Genomic DNA, 17,247 nt, shown 5'->3' with positions numbered 1-17,247 from the left:
GTGTCTCTAGATGTGGGATAACACGTGGCACGCACTCTGGCAAGCACGTGTTAACTCTCATCTGGATGATAATGACCGGCGGTTCGTTTAAAATAGTATCAAATTGGGCGGTTCTCACAAAAACCACACAGGGAAACTGACAGCTTCGACGTGCCACCGTGACCCAAACAGAGCCTCGGGTAGGCTGTAGATGGGCTCCTCATTCTATTCTGCTGGATGCGGCTGGTGCTGGTTTGTTGTGAGAGAAAATTACTGATGGCTGGCTGGTGGCTGTTGCTGGTTTGGTGTGAGAGAAAAAAATGTATCGCCCATGCTATATTTTCTGGAACCATCGTCTTAAGGCTGTTTGCGGGCCAGCGAGAATAATTTCTTCCCAGTACCACTTTTGTTGCTCCACACTGCAATTTTCTATGTTGATTATTCTGGATTACATGTGTTTATTAACTAATCCTTATACTACATGTGAACATTGACTCACACTGCTTCATATTGCATTTTTTTCTAGTCTTTTCCAATTTTGTTTTCATTTTTTTTCTTGTACTGCTTTGTATTATTTATTTACTTATTTATTTATTTTTCTCTTTCCCTCTTTTTTATTCTAAAGTTTATATACAATCAAATGTTCGGTGGCATTAACCTATTTGTTCGCTTTGTAGATTAAATTGTTTTGTGACGTTGACCCATTTGTTCGCGATGTTTAATATTTTGTTCGTTGTACATTATTATTTGTTCTTTATGTTTATTTTTTTCATCAAAATAATATTTGTTCGTCTTGTTAAATTATTTGTTCCCAGGATCCAAAATTTATTATTTAGTATAAAAGAAAAATATCTTTAAAAATATCATGCAAACATAGGTAGCTGTAATGTTTTTTTGAAGATTTTATTATAAAAAAGATAATAATGCAATCCGAATTTAATTTGGGTAATCGATTTTATCCTTGTAGCTTTTTTAGTTTCAAATTTGCATGCACATGAATGATATCATCATTACTAAACAGTTCAATTGTTAGGCAAATCACGATCCATCTAGTATATTATTCAGCCGATGACGTCCGTACCTATCACATTAAGTGATATGTAGCCACTCCCCCAAGGGGCGCAGGGCTGCTAATCTCAGCGGCAGCAGATCGACGGGCTTCATCTGGAGAGAGAGAGCGCGAGCCCGCAGGGGACTCCTGTATGTCTTCTGAAAGATATATAAGAGTGATATTTTAAAGCCCAAGGCCCAGTTAACACATGACAGGACTTTTGGGCCTTGGGAGCCTCCGATCGCACGTGGCGAGCGCACAGCTGCAGGAGGACCCAATCGCAAGCAGGCAGCAGGCCAAGAGACTGGGCGATCAGGTACTCTCGACGCAAGGCTATTCATGAACGAGAGTTTCAGAGCCCTCATTCTACTCACAGTTTTGTCGAGAGGTTCCTCGCTGATCTCGGAGAGGAAAAATCAAAAAAGAAGGGACAGAAGTCGGTGATCCGGCGTACAGGTACTTGGCTACCTCCTCCGGATGGAATGATAAAAATCAATGTCGATGCAGCGATCTCCAAGAATGAATGTAAAGCCTCGGTTGCTGCAATTGCTCGTGATGCTTCTGGATGTTTTTTGGGAGCATCAGCATTGATTAGTAAGGGGATAACGGATCCAGAGGTGATGGAAGCCGTGGCTTGCAGAGAGGGCCTTTCCCTTGCTCTTGATCTTCAGATTACCAGGCTCCGTTTGGCGTCCGATAACTCAAGCGTGGTGAAGAACATCAGGGATGGATACAAAGGAGCTTATGGTCAAGTGATAGAGGAAGTCAGAGCCCGGATGACTTCCTTTGATACCGCTGAAATTGTTCATGAGAGAAGGGAGCACAATGCTGATGCTCATAACATAGCAAGTAGCGCCGTCTATGGTGATGTGGGTCGTCATGTATGGTTCTTGAATCCACCTTTTGGTGTTTGTAATACCTATACACTTGATAATTAATAAAGGTGGATAGGTTCGGCTCAAAAAAAGAAAAGAGACTAACGTGAAGAAGGGGAGAAGCAAAGCCGTAGATCCCTCTGGTACCTTTTGTTCTCTGCCCACCATGAATGCCGGAAGACTCAACATGAGCACGGTGCTACGCCTCTTTTTGTTTCTTTCTTTCTATTTTTCAACTCTAATTCTTGTAAAACCATCTTTAAGACTTCAACACTTGTTTTGAGTTGATTCAACACTCTAAAAAGACTATTCCTACACTTTGGATATCCTAATGCAATATTTTTAGAATAAATGTTGAAATAGCATACTACATATGTTGAAATGATCTATTCAAAATATTGAGACAGTATATTCAAATGTTGAAGTTTTAAGATAAAAAATAAAATAACATATTGGATCTTGTTCTGTTCCATTAATTCCGAAGAATATTTTGATTCAAACAGGTTCTAAATCGGATTTATGGTTTAAGAGAAAAGATCACTTGAAGTTAGAAACTTGATTAACTTTCCAACCACGTCCCTCCACTCATCCTGCATGTCTACTTTATGCCGCTTGTGTCCTCAGCTCCCATCCGTGCCGTGCACACTGCCTGCTACCCACGTGGTTTCATCACATTCATTTATTTTAGTGCCATCATTTATTTTAGTTGGCACGGATCTAAACACTGGAAGATATCTATCAAAAAAATCTTGCGGAAGATCTATAGGTTTTCCGAGAGCTCGCAGCCCCTCCTGTGCCCGGCCCGACAGCGGCTAATTCACAGGGCCGTCTCGCAGTTCCTGGATTTAGGGCCCATCCAGAGGGAGAGGTGGGCGCTCGTTTTCCGTGGGCCGGCACGGCTCGTGAAGTGGAAGCGAGCGTGTGCCCGTTGCCCGTTCCTGCGCGCCGGGACTCCTAGTTTGGGATGTAAATGGTACGGATATTTTCCGACTGTATTCGAATTCGATCCAGTCTGAAAGGGTTTTTATCCATCCGTATCCGATTACGAGTATCCAATATCCGTGACCGATCCGTATCCAAATGCTCAAAAATTATATTTTTATGATGTCGATATCCATTACCATTTTATCCGACAAAAACTAATACTATCCGTATCCGACTCCGTATCCGAACATAAATATGAAAATAAATACGATATCAGTGATATCCGTCCGTATCCGATCCGTTTTTATCCCTACTCCTAGTCCTAGCAGGCGATCGTTCGCCGCTACGTGCTCCCAACGAACGAGCGGGGCAGGTTGGTACTTTCAAGCTGCGTGCGTGCACCCGGCCTCGCAGGTGAAAATTGCCTTTCCACCTTCTACGGCACGCGAAGCAAGCAGCCGGCTTAAAATTTCACCATCATTTTCGGAAATTTCACAACTCAATACTTACCAACTTTTAAGATAACTTTTAAATCGATTTTAAAAAACTTTTGACTCGTATGTCCAAAGCTACCTACATTTCTAAGTTTCATTTGACATATTCAAATTTTATATATTGAAGATTGAGGAACTTACTAGCCCCATATACAAAAATTCCCTACGTCCCCAACTTTCAATTCACGTACCCAAAACTTAACACTCAAAATTCAAATACTTAAAACCCACGTATACAAAACTTTGAAACTGTATACTCAGAACTACTTTCTATTCAAAACTTTATACGTCAAATTCATAAACTTTTACATCATTAGTAAAAAAATATTTATAAAAAAATAAACTCTGAAAGTTGCCCTTTAAGCATTTGGTACCTACATCGTCCGTCCATGCGCCAAGCTGGCCAACTTGCGTTGGTAACGAACAGGCAGCCCACGGAACCAAATCCACTCGCGTGGCTCACTGGCTCATATAAAATTGGACCCAAGTGCAGATACAATTCTTACCAATTACCAGCGTTGATTTGTGGTGCCTGAAGCCTCGACAGCTTTAGCCATGATATCCGATAACACCCTCCTTGCCTGAGCATAGTCGTCGCCGATGGAGTTCGTAGCATCCACCTCCTCTGCATCCTTGCTCTGGTTGTCGGCGCAAGCGTCAGCCGGCACCTGCGCGACGGCATGCCCCGTGCTCAGGTGCGGGGAACACACTAACATCCTACAATCGAGAGTGGAGATTCCTTAGCATCACGAAAGAGAGGAAAACTCCAGGGTTTAGAAACATAAAACTATGGTAGAAAAAAGAGGAAGATGGGGAGACACACAATGTGGAGGAGAGGGCGGAGGAGTCAACTGCGCCGCCGGGGAGACCCGCGGCCGCCGTGCTGTCGCCTGCTCTTTCACGTGGGGATGAGTTCGCGAGTTTGGGCAGGCTGTTGCCTGTGCGCTGATCGGCTGATGTGTTTTTGGTAGAAGGGCAAAATCGTAACTTCCTAAATACTGTAGTGGAAAAAAAGTAACGATGATGCAAACGGATGCAAATAGAATGGTAAATCCCCGTAACGTTCAACCTTTTGATGCTGATAGCATAGGCACACATGCGATCGCACGTGATTTATAAAAACTAATTAACATGAATTCAAAAATGTATTGAATTATGTCTTAATTAAATTAATATTCTAGCTCCTTATTTGTTGGATCGATCCCCGGTCGAACAATAGCGTCGTACTGCATCCCGGCCGGCCTCCGGCTCAGACCTGAAGATGGTCAAGACTGGGGGAGGGGCGAAGCCGCTGCCCCGACGAACTCCACGACGGCATCCTCCACGCTCTTGGAGGCATCCAACACCTCCTCATCATCCTCGGCGACGTTGTCGGTCGCCTCGCTGTTGCTAAGCGCCGCATGCCGCTGAAGTGGCCCAACCAGACGTACAATAAGGCGACGGTGCAAAACGAGACATATCTGTTAGCATTTCCAGCTCTTTTTTCCGACGTTTGAGAAATTATAATTGATGGCAATGAAGAAGTTGCGCGGCCTCCACATCAGCCAGCTCACCGTTCCACAACTCTCGAAGTATTTGTTAGGTCCACATGTAAGTAATTTTTTACTCCATATATTCTTCCTTTTCTTGTTCGTTTCTTCCTCCTCTGCCTGCACGCCACCGTTTGTCTTGGCCATCAGCGCTCGCCGAAGCATCTGCGCACGTCCTGCCATGCATGGGAGAGAAGACAAGCACCTGCTTGCTTGCTTGTGGAGGGGTAGGGGATCGAAGCTGCTACTTGCCGGTATGTGAAAGAGGAAGAACACAAGACGATGAAGATGGCGACAAAAATAGAACCATGGGATTCCAGCAACCCGCCAACTGTGTCAACATGATCAGCGGAGGAGACTCCTCTTTCAATAGGAGAAACCAGAAACTAGTCTGGCGTGAAATACTGAAGATGGAACCAACAGTCCAGAAATCACTAAGGCACAGTGAAACACCCATAACCTTCTCAAGGGAGGATCAGTGGACCAGCTTTTCCGAACCTGGAAAATTTCCACTCATCCTGGACCCAGAGGTAGCAGGTTCCATTCTCACTCGGGTACTAATCGACGGAGGTAGTGGATTAAACCTCATCTTTGTGAGTACAATCACTAAGATGGAACTCGATTTATCTGACAAACTGAAACCAAGCAAAGCACCCTTCTAGAGCATCGTCCTAGGGAACGCTTGTTTCCCAGTTGGAACCGTGGTGCTCCCAGTCACCTTCGGTACACCAGATAACTACCGAACGGAACTCATCAAGTTCGAGGTAGCAGACTTCGAGTCTTCATACCATGCCATACTCAGACAGCCAGCATTGGCCAAATTCATGGCAATTCCCCACTACGTCTACCTTCTGCTGAAGATGCCGGGAAAAACTGGAGTCCTCAGTTTCCGCGGAGACCTTCAAAGATCCTTTGAATGTGAAAAGGAAGCTATAACCTATGCCTCCGCAAATCGACTCCCGGATACCGCAGGAGAAGTACTGGCAGCAGCCCAACAGTACTCGGCGTCGGGATCAGAGATCCCTACAAAGAAGATAAACCGCTCTGCCTCAAAGCCACCCGACAACATCGGAGTAAAGACAATCCAACTGCAAGAAGACAACCCATCAAAGACAGCCTTGATCGGGACAGGGCTTTCCGACAAATAGGAAAGCACGCTCGTCAACTTTCTTAGGGCCAACCGCGACGTATTTATATGGAAACCAGCCGACATGCCCGGTGTCCCAAAGGAGTTGATCGAGCACTCCCTAAATATCAACCCTACCGCTACTCCAAAGAAGTAAAGGCTACGAATATTCTCGGCAGAGAAAAGAGAAGCCATCAAGAAAGAACTCGCCAAGCTACTCGCAGCTGGATTCATCAAAGAAGTTTACCACCCCGAATGGCTAGCGAATCCAGTACTCATTCTCAAAAAGAACAACAACGAGTGGAGGATGTGCGTCGACTACACAGACCTCAACAAGCACTGCCCTAAGGATCCCTTTGGGCTCCCTCGCATCGACCAAGTCATCGACTCGACGGCCGGATGCATACTACTATCCTTCCTGGACTGCTACTCGGGCTATCATCAAATAGCCCTCAAGGAAGAGGACCAAATCAAAACGGCGTTCATTCAGTTATGCTTCACCAACTAGCTCCATCGCAACGTGGAGGCCTATGTCGACGATGTGGTCGTAAAAACAAAGGAATTCGACTCCTTTATCCCCGACCTAGAAGAAACCTTCAACAGTTTGCGAAGCTTCAGGTGGAAATTGAACCCGACCAAGTTCGTTTTCGGTGTACCATCCGGAAAACTACTCGGCTTCATTGTCAGCCACAGAGGAACCGAAGCGAACCCGGAGAAAATTAACGCCATCCTGAACATGGAAGCTCCAGCGTCCATCAAAGACGTCCAGAAGCTCACATGATGCATGGCTGCTCTAAACAGATTCTTATCAAGACTCGGAGAAAGAGGTCTTCCTTTCTTTAAGCTGCTCAAGAAACAAGACAAATTCAAATGGTCTCAAGAAACAGCCGATGCTCTCGAAGATCTCAAACAGCACCTCTAGTCTCCTCCCACCCTCACGGCTCCATTGCTAGGAGAGGAACTGTTCCTCTATATTGCAGCCACCACATACCTCGTCAGCACGGCAATTGTGGTAGAACGCAAAGAAGAAGGTCACGCCTACGGTGTCTAAAGACCAGTCTACTTTATAAGTGAAGTACTCTCTGAATCAAAGGTGCGATACCCACTGATCCAGAAACTACTCTACGCGATACTGATCACCTCAAGGAAGCTGCGACATTACTTCGACGAGTACAAGATATTAGTCGTCACAGATTTCCCACTGGGAGACATCTTACACAACCGAGACGCGACTGGTCGCATCTCAAAGTGGGCACTCGAGCTGAATTTCACGCCAAAAACAGCAATCAAGTCTCAGGCTCTAGTCGACTTCCTGGCTGAATGGAGAGAAAACCAAGTACCTACCCCACCATCCATATCAGATCACTAGACCATGTACTTCGACGGCTCACTGAAATTGGGTGGAGGAGGAGCAGGCGTACTTTTCATCTCTCCAAAAGGCGGGCAACTCAAGTATGTTTTCCAAATTCTCTTTGAAGTATCCAACAACGAAGCAGAATACGAAGCCCTCCTACACGGCCTTCGACTGGCCATCTCACGCGGCATCAAGCAGCTACTCGTCTACGGAGACTCCCTCCTTGTGGTCCAACAAGTAAACAAGGAGTGGGACATCAACAAAGAGACCATGGATGCCTACGTTGCAGAGATCAGGAAACTCGAAAACAAATTTTCAAGACTAGAAATCCACCACGTTGTCCGCGACAACAATATGGCCGTAGACGTCCTCTCAAAACTCGGCTCCGACCGAGCGGAAGTCCCTCCAGGAATCTTCGTCCATGAACTTCATCACCCCTCAATCAATATTTCCACCCCATTGGAAGTCGACCCGGTTCCCCAAGAAACCAGTCGAGAGGTAATGATGATCGAAGCTGATTGGCGCATTACGTTCATCGACTACATCAAGGATAAAGTACTCCCACCGGGAATCAAAAAAGACGACACAGAAGCAGTACGCATCAGACGTCGCAGCAAGAATTACGTCCTCGTCGACAACAAACTCTACAAGCAAGGCGCAGGATCAGGAATCCTAATGAAATGCGTCACAACAGAAGAAGGAAAAGGAATCCTACAGGAAGCTCATGAAGGCACATGTGGAAACCACGCGGCTTCACGCACGCTGGTCGGCAAAGTCTTCAGATCAGGATTCTACTGGCCCACAACAGTATCAGACGCAGAACTACTCATCAAACAATGCCTAGGATGCCAATACTTCGCCAAACAGAGTCACTTACCTGCTCACAACTTGATAACCATACCTCCATCGTGGCCGTTCGCTTGTTGGAGCCTTGACATGATAGGACCACTCCCAACAGCGCCAGGAGGCTTCACACACATCCTAGTAGCAGTCGACAAGTTTACCAAATGGATTGAAATCAAATCAATCAAGAAGATCTCATCAGATCGTGCAGCCGAGTTCATCAGTGAAATACTCCACAGATTTGGTTTCCCCAATACAATCATAACTGATCTTAGATCAAACTTCACTTCGCAAGAATTCTGGGATTACTGCAAGAACTCCAGCATTAACGTCAAGTATGTATCAATCGCACACCCAAGAGCCAACGGCCAAGTGGAACGCATCAACGGACTGATAATCGACGGCTTAAAGAAAAGGATCTTCGATTCTACAAGCAAGAAAGGAGGCAAATGGCTAGCCAAACTACCAATGGTAATCGGGGGGCTACGCACCCAACCAAGCAAGGCAACATGTCAAACTCCTTTCTTCCTGGTATATGGCTCCGAAGCAATACTGCCGACAGATGTCATGTGGAAGTTACCTCGACTAGAGATGTATGACTCAGCAGAAGCCGATGGGAGCCAACAACTAGAACTGGACTCACTCGATGAGATGAGATGCAACGCACTGTTACGATCAACCTGATATCTGCAAAACATGTGAAGATATCACGATCGCAACATCCAGTCAAGATCTTTCAACGTCGGAGACACGGTCCTCTATAGAATACAAGATGAGACAGGCCTCCACAAACTCAACTCAAGATGGGAAGGACCTTTCATCGTCACCAAAGTCACAGGACCAAGATCCTATCGTCTGATCTATGCAGATGGACTAGAAGTCCTCAACTCTTGGAACATCGAGCATTTTCGGAAGTTCTACCCATAAGTTGTCACAGACCACCTCCCGGATTTCAAATTTCAATAAAGAAATATGGTCCTTCGGAGTTCAATTCAGGCACCCAAGACAGCTTCAGGAGTCGTAACTCCATCGACTACCTTGAATATCAACCTTCCTTTGTTCACTCAAAGTTGAAGGCACGACGAATCGAGTAGTCGGGGCTAAGGATCATGAGCCTTGCGGCCCTAGAGACAAGATCTCTAACTTCTTCAGGAGTCGTAACTCCATCGACTACCTCGAATACCAACCTTTCTTTGTTCACTCAAAGTCAAAGGCACAGCGAATCGAATAGTCGGGGCTATGGGCCATGAGCCTTGCGGCCCTAGAGACAAGATCTCTAACTTCTTCAGGAGTCGTAACTCCATCGACTACCTCGAATACCAACCTTTCTTTGTTCACTTAAAGTCAAAGGCATGACGAATCGAGTAGTCGGGGCTAAGGGCCATGAACCTTGCGGCCCTAGAGACAAGTTCTCTACCTTCTTCAGGAGTCATAACTCCATCGACTACCTCGAATACCAACCTTTCTTTGTTCACTCAAAGTCAAAGACACGACGAATCGAGTAGTCGGGGCTAAGGGCCATGAGCCTTGCGGCCCTAGAGACAAGTTCTCTACCTTCTCCAGGAGTCATGACTCCACAAAATCTCTACCTTCTTCAGGAGTCATAACTCCATAGACTATCTCGAATACCAACCTTTTTTTGCTCACTCAAAGTCAAAGGCACGGAGAATCGAGTAGTCGGGGCTAAGGAACATGTGACTTGCTGCCCTAGAGATAAGTTCTCTACAACCAAAAGGAGTCATGACTCCACAAAATCTCTACCTTCTTCAGGAGTCATCACTCCATCGACTACCTCAAATACCAACCTTTATTTGCTCACTCAAAGTCAAAGGCACGGCGAATCGAGTAGTTGGGGCTAAGGGACATGTGTCTTGCGGCCCTAGAGATAAGTTCTCTACAACCACCAGGAGTCATAACTCCACAAAATTCTCTCGTCCATGAGACGACGACCTATTCGACTACTGCGGTACTCGACTTATGGATGGGATATGCTCCCTATTCTTTTTTTTCGTCCATGTGATGAAGACTCATTCGACCTCTATGGTACTCGACCTCCGAATGGGACATGCTCCCGAGCTCCCTAGAAGATCTCCGGATGAGACATGCTCTCTATTTCCCAAGAGGATTTTTCTCTCGCCTACAAGACGACGAATTATTCGACTACTCCGGTATTTGACCTACGGACGGGACAAGTTCCCATCCCCCAGATTAACTCAATCGCTCATGAGATATTCAATTAATCGACTACTACGGTACTCGATCTGAAAAGAGAGAACATCTCAAGATGAGCTACAACACAAGATGGTCAATCAGGAAAAGTTCTTTCAAAGAGAACTTGGCTAAAAAGTCATATCCACATGGCAAAGAGAACATACAGTACATGCTACTGGTCTATCAACCTTACAATTTGGTCGGCCACAGTTTCCGCCTCCTCTACAAACTTGACAAATTGGTCATGGTCACAAGTCGAACACATGCCATCGCCAAGGACACCTATCTTGGCCCAAGGCCAGTAAGATTTGGCAAGACCAAGAGCCTGTGCTACGCAATTCCTAGAAGCTTCGGCCAAGTACTCAGCAAACTTCTGTGGAACTTTCTACAGCCGGTCAACCAAACTGCCATCAGACTCTCCGACGGAACCTACGGACTCGACAACAGCTTGAGCCGCCACCCGAAGTTCTTGCAACTCCTTCTGGTGTTCCTCAGCACCATCTGCAGCAATAACAAAAAGGCATAAGCACTTGTACAGTCAAAAAGGAAAGCTTCCGGACTCAGGACAAGAGGTCACCTCGGTTCTTCTGGATCACCTCCTTCAGCATCCTGACCCTCTGCTCCAGTGCGGCTTTGTCCTTCTTCAAAGCAGCATTCTCCGCCTCCAGCAGAGCGATCTTCTGGCGATCCGCCTCAGTCGCTTTCAGCTTCTGAGACTTCAAATATGACCGATTGGCCATTTGCTGCAACAACGCAGTCAATATACAGATAAATCCACAAAAGGGAAAAGTACTCAACAATAGTACTTACCAAAGAGAACTTGGTGAATTCCCGCACAACGGCCTGTAACTTCTTCATGTTTCTAGCTGTCAACTGTGGATCATCCTCAAGCTGCACGCCATGATAACTTTCAAAGGGATGAGAGGACGCCCTAATCTCCTCCAGCAAGCTATCACTTGACTCCTCCACCTCCTCAGCATCTGGCGAGACACCTGCCGTCTTACCCGCATGAAGCAGTCGAGCAATTGGAAGAACCCTCGAACCATTGTAAGGAGGAATGATGGGCTCACCAACTGGAATCTCCTCCGGAGACTGCGACCCCGCCCCACCAGCCCTCCTCGAAGACTCCGCCACATCAGAAGGAGCAGCAACGGCAGGAGCTCTCTCCTCAACTACTCGCCTATGTTTAGGCACAGAACCAGGGCTGAAATCAGAGACAAAGATGTCAGGCAGCAAAAACCAAGAGTGAAACAAAAACCACCCGACTGGTTACTTGACATCGTCGCTAGCCCTCCTCTTCCGCATAGTTGTCCTCGGCTTCTTGGGACAAATAATGCCGGCTTCGGGTCCCAGACTCCCCTCACGAGCCAAAAGCTCAACTCCTCCCGTCTTACCCTTCATCAAGTCGGCAAGGGTAGCACGATCATCGGAGTCAGAACTCGACAGAGTCTCCAAAACAGTCGGATCCAAATCCGGCCGATAATCATGAGGCCGCAAATGAGCGCTATGCGTCATATGGCTCGGCCAATGAACCTCTGGCAACGGAGGATAACTCTGATAGACCAACAAATCATCCTACAAAAGACTGAGAATCAGCCAAAGCACAGAAGAATAGTTCAGAAAATCACTCGATGACAGAGAACCTTACCTGCTTTGGAGGATTACTTGCACGAAATAAATTCAGAAGCTCAGGCATGGAAGTAACACCCTCAAAGAGATTATAAAGAAGCACCATAGCCTCATCTCGACCGGTCTTCTCCGAAGAAAACCGAGAGGGATCATGCAATCCCGTATACTCGAATCTAGGATTACTGCGGCACTGCAAGGGCTGAATCTGCCTCCTAAGCCAGGACGAGACAATTGTAGCCCCAGTCACCCCCTCCCTTCGCAGCCTAGCAATCCGCTTCAGTAGCTCTCCCACCTGATCAGCATTACCAGCAGGCAGCCACCACTCCTGACGTGGCTTCGGTGGTCCAGGAGTCCTCTCCGGAAGAGCAGGAGCATGGTTATCGATATAAAATCACTCCGCTTTCCAATCCCCAATCTGACAGCGCAGAGAATATGGGATATACTTCTCCGCCATGCCAGAACGGAACTGGAGATCAGCACCCCCACCCTGGCAATACTCCTAAGATTGGGGCACGGATTCAAGGAAAAGAGACTTTTGAAGAGATCAAAATGGGGATAAATCCCAAGAAACACCTCACATAGCTGAACAAAAATAGCTATATGGAGAATCGAGTCAGAGGTTAAGTGATGAAGCTGAATTCCCTAGAAGAAAAGAAGACCCCGCAAAAAGTCACAAGCGGAAATGGCAAGGCCAAGCTCAACAAAGGCCTTGAAAAGAACAATTTCAGAAGTTTTTTCAAATGGCCTCCCATGACCCTCGGCCGGCTGCCACTGGATCAAAGCTCTGGATTGCAAAAGACGCCGGCTAACAAGAGACGAGATCGCAGCTTCAGACAACTTATTTTTCTTCTACCCATCAGCCATAGTCGCCTCCTTCTCGGACATTTGGCGCTTGGACTTCTTCGGCGCCATCTGGAAGGTCACGAGCCTCTTCTCACGCAGATGCTCGGGGGCTGAGAAATCAAAGGAAGATAGAAGACGAAACCTAACACAAGAAGGCTATGAGAAGGGGCAGCAGGCAAGAGAAGATGAAAACACAGATCGGATCTCTGCTGTTAAATAAATAGGACAATGTCATTTTTGGAATTACCAGGAATAGGGGTGGGCATTTAAAACCCGAAAAAACAAAACCGAACCGAACCGAACCGAATAGACCGAAATGTCGGTCTATTCGGGTTCTCGGGTTCGGGTTCGGTCCACACTTATGGTTTAATTCGGGGTACGGGTTCGGGTTCGGTTCCTAGCCTCCAAAACCCGAATAGACCGAATAACCCGAAATTCATTCAAACTCTTGGTATGCCATGATATCTTATGTGATTTTTGAACTTATTAGCTAATAGTTGTTATCTCATCTTAATATTTGTATGTCTATTTCATTATGCTATTTTTTCATAGTTACTTATCGCTATTACTCGTACTTCTATTTAACTATTCATTGCATATATTTTGATGGAAGATGAGAGTGTGTTTATTATTCGGTTAATTCGGTGGACCGAATAGACCGAACCGAAATATTCGGTCTATTCGGGTTCGGTTCCTAATTTTGTCTTTAAAATTTCGGTTCTCATTTTTTGAAACCCGAAATTCGCAAAACCCGAATAGACCGAACCGAAATACCCGAATAGACCGAATGCCCACCCCTAACCAGGAAAACCAAAGGTCACAAAGAACGCCTCGGTTTGGGAACCTTAACCCTAAATCGAGGAATTTCAAGTCAAGGCTCGGGGGCTGCGAGACATGTGTCGTAAATGGCAAACTTTTTTCAAAAATAAATCTGAAGACAGAAAGTGACCCTCAGCCTGATCCATCGGTTCAACCTAAGGCTCGAGGGCTACTCCATATGGAGCGCGAGTACATCACGCACCATATCAGAAGAAGAAATTCGGGGCTAGAGCACCTCATAGTCTCGATGCAACCAGGAAAGTACTCAGAAGACTACTCGAGACGCCCAGTGGACTTCAAGCCCGAACAATGGATTCTAGAAGCACTCGAAAGCACTCGATGGACATCTTCAGAAGTACTCAACGCCTGCGGGACTCGACTACAAAGAGCTCGGGGGCTTGTCGGACCCGGGACGGTAGGACTGCTCACGGGCATGGAATATTCTAGAGTAGGGAGTACTGTATGGGTACAACCTACCTAACTGTAACTACTCGTACAGTAGTAGAACTAGCCTACGTACAAGAAAACTACCCGACCCACTCGGAGTATGACTCTAAATGTACTCGGCTACGACTTTTCATGTAACTCTGCTTCCCCCGGTCATATAAGGGAGAGCAGGGACCCCTCCAAAACATCGAACAATACCAGAGGAAATACAAACCACCACACAGGACGTAGTTTATTACGCTCCGGCGGCCTGAACCTGTCTAAATCCTTGTGTTCCTTGCACCATCGCGTTCTGATCTCGACGAGTCCCTACTCATAACCACTCTCCTCGAGATACCCCTCGGAGAACCCGACGGTAAAACACCGACAGTATGTTCTGTATTAATGTGTTCTGCTCGCTCCTCTGTTTTTTCTGGGGGGGGAGGGGGGTGGTTGGTCTGCAATGTCGGTCAGAGGGTTCAGAGACAGCTCTTGTGCCTCTGCTTTGTGAATAAAATAAGAGCAAAGTAGATTGTTTAATAACAAAGAACTTTCCATTATTGATTTTGGACTGTCTAAAAAAAGTGATTTTGATATTTCGATTGGTAAATGTTGGCATAGGTATATCTAGTGGTCTGCAATATTTTTCTCCACTATTATTTCATTTATATATTACTATATCTAAAAATAAATTCTTTTAGTGATATATATATATAGGGGTACGCTATTTAACACGCTGGGTGTTAAATAGCTATTCAACGCGTCACTAGCAGCCCACCTATCCTCCACGAGCCAGAACAGATTCCGCAACCGGAATTTACCATCCGCAACCGGAATAAAGTTACTATGCGGCATGCTCTGACAGGAAAATCTGACCTCCTCCGGAAAAAGGGGATACCCGCAACCGGAAAACGCAGAAAGCAGACATCATACGACTGGAAAACATGTTCCGTTCTATGACAAACATGGACTAGCCTTTTCTTGTCTTGAGGAAGGAGTATTCCGGTTTGGTAAAAAAAAGTCCGGAAAAACAAGAGACTGAGTTGGCCGAATGTCATGGTAGCTGGGAAAAAAAACTCATCCTTGACCGGAATGTTTTAGCTGGAAACCAGATCATGTTTGCCAAGAAATTTTCTGGTTTATTCCACCAGGATATATATTTATGCTGTAGTTCATCTGCGAAATAGTTACTGATTCATAACCGGAAATTTTATCGGTGTGACTGGAAAATGATAGTGGTCTTAATCGGAAAATTATTTTGATGCTAATGGCACTGAGAAAACTGAAAAATGTCACATTGTGCCGAACAGGACAAGCAACACGCAAGACGCATGGAGTGAAATATCAATTACATTAAAATTCAGTTAATGTGCACACGGATCAGAAGATTGTACACGCATCAGCAGGATTACCAGCACACCACCTATCCAAGATAACTAAGATTGACAGTGTATGTGCTAATGTGCCTCCTTTCAACTGAACTGCAGTCAGACGTCACAGCGGCAGCACTGCAAATGTAAAATTCAATGAACTTCTTCAGCTGACCTGCTGTAACATATAAAACAAGAAAGAATTTCTTCAGTTGACCTGCTGTAACATATAGAACAAGAAAATTACGACGTACACAAATGCAGCTTTATATCTAATAAATCTAATAACATGTGCTTCAAATTGTTTGATCACACGGCTCTTCATCGTAAGAGTAACAATATTGCATTTGCCTCATTTACCTAAGTTATGGGTTACACTGTCAGATTCAATATGTTTGTATCAGGGTGCCTATGATTAATATTTGATGCTGCTTTGCTGGCCAGCTGTACACCTATGGTGAAACTAGTAATACCATTGAATGGCATTGAGAAAATTTCAATGGCATTCAGGGAATTTATTCTACATGAAAAATGGTCAACATGAATGAGTCAGTTTTTGTCAATTTTGGGGCCATATTCAAAGACAAATTCAGGTCAGACAATCTCAGTCATTTGGTGCTATTGTGAATAAAAAATTCTGTGGATGGGGTCTACGAATCTCCTATGTTCTAACTAGGGATGGAGCACACACAGGGATAGCTCCAAATTACGTTGTGCGGATCCTAGCCAAAAATTGGACAAAAAAGAAACAGGGATTGGGATGGACTAAGAGCACTTATAATTACACAAATATTCCTGTATGTACTTTCCGAGTGACTCCAACAGATAAATCCTTGCTTCTACGAATGTACTTGGCGTGGACGTCCAACGCAGCTCTCCTGCAACGCCAGAACCAAACGATTAGGGTCTGCGCTTACAGTTACAGATATTGCTGCTGCTCCGTGTGCTGGAGCCTGGAGGAGGCAAGGATCCATGAAGAATTGGAGATGCCAGAGTCGCTACGGTGAACTGGAAAACTATAATGCCGCAACTGAATCAGCGCATACCTGCCATTCTCCCCTGATCCAGCCAGAGGCTTCGCTGCTCTTGCCCTGCGCCAGCCAGATCTCGACTCCTTCCTTCAAGCAGATCCTTACCGCAACTCCTTCCGGCCAGATTGGCGTTTTGCCGCCATGCCTAGCAGACTTTTAGATCGGGATCCACTATATGGAGATGATGATGCACAGGGCCACGGTCGATGCAGGCAGCTGCTACGGTGCTAGCGGGAATATGCATCAATCTGCTGAATCGAGACCAAATGACGAAACTGAGAGGATGTAGTTACCGCGTCCCAAATCAGAGCGCATCAGGCCATCTTCCTCTGATGTGGCGCGTGCGCCAGCTCGATCTCACTCCTTCCTTCACGCGGGCCATCGGCGGCGGCGGTGTAGGGGCTGATTGGTTCACATGTGCGCTGAGCCAGGCTCGCACGACACAGCCAGGCCGCGGTTGGCTAGGCCCAACGCGTGCGCAGCTAGCATGTTTGGTTGATTGAGCCGGCGCAACCTTGTTGGAGGGAGACGGCGATTGGTTGTATGGATGGGCTTATGTGGATGCAGTTTTTGTACATGCATGTGCTCTCGCTGCGCCCACGTGAGCCAGGCCCGCCGGAAACGGCCGATTTCCACGTTTCCCTGGAGTCTGGCCGCGGTGCTGCTTTTGCATGCGATGGGACTGGCCCGATGGCTAGTGCACCTAACCAAACTAGCGCTCGGTGCATGCGATGAGCCTGGTT

General features: G+C 46.2%; 1 long non-coding RNA gene across 1 annotated transcript; it reads right to left on the bottom strand.

Annotated features, from left to right (window-relative positions):
- Positions 1–15,386: 15,386 nt before the first annotated feature.
- Positions 15,387–16,899, bottom strand: LOC120677412. Its single transcript, XR_005676318.1, has 2 exons — positions 16,520–16,899; positions 15,387–16,351 (listed from the first exon to the last, which is right to left on the bottom strand). It is a non-coding gene; the product is annotated as an uncharacterized LOC120677412 (long non-coding RNA).
- Between the last annotated feature and the right edge of the window lie 348 nt (positions 16,900–17,247).

The sequence above is a fragment of the Panicum virgatum genome, chromosome 6N (genome assembly GCF_016808335.1).
Source record: "Panicum virgatum strain AP13 chromosome 6N, P.virgatum_v5, whole genome shotgun sequence".
Lineage (NCBI taxonomy): Eukaryota > Viridiplantae > Streptophyta > Magnoliopsida > Poales > Poaceae > Panicum > Panicum virgatum.
This window is presented reverse-complemented; position numbering and strand designations above follow the sequence as displayed.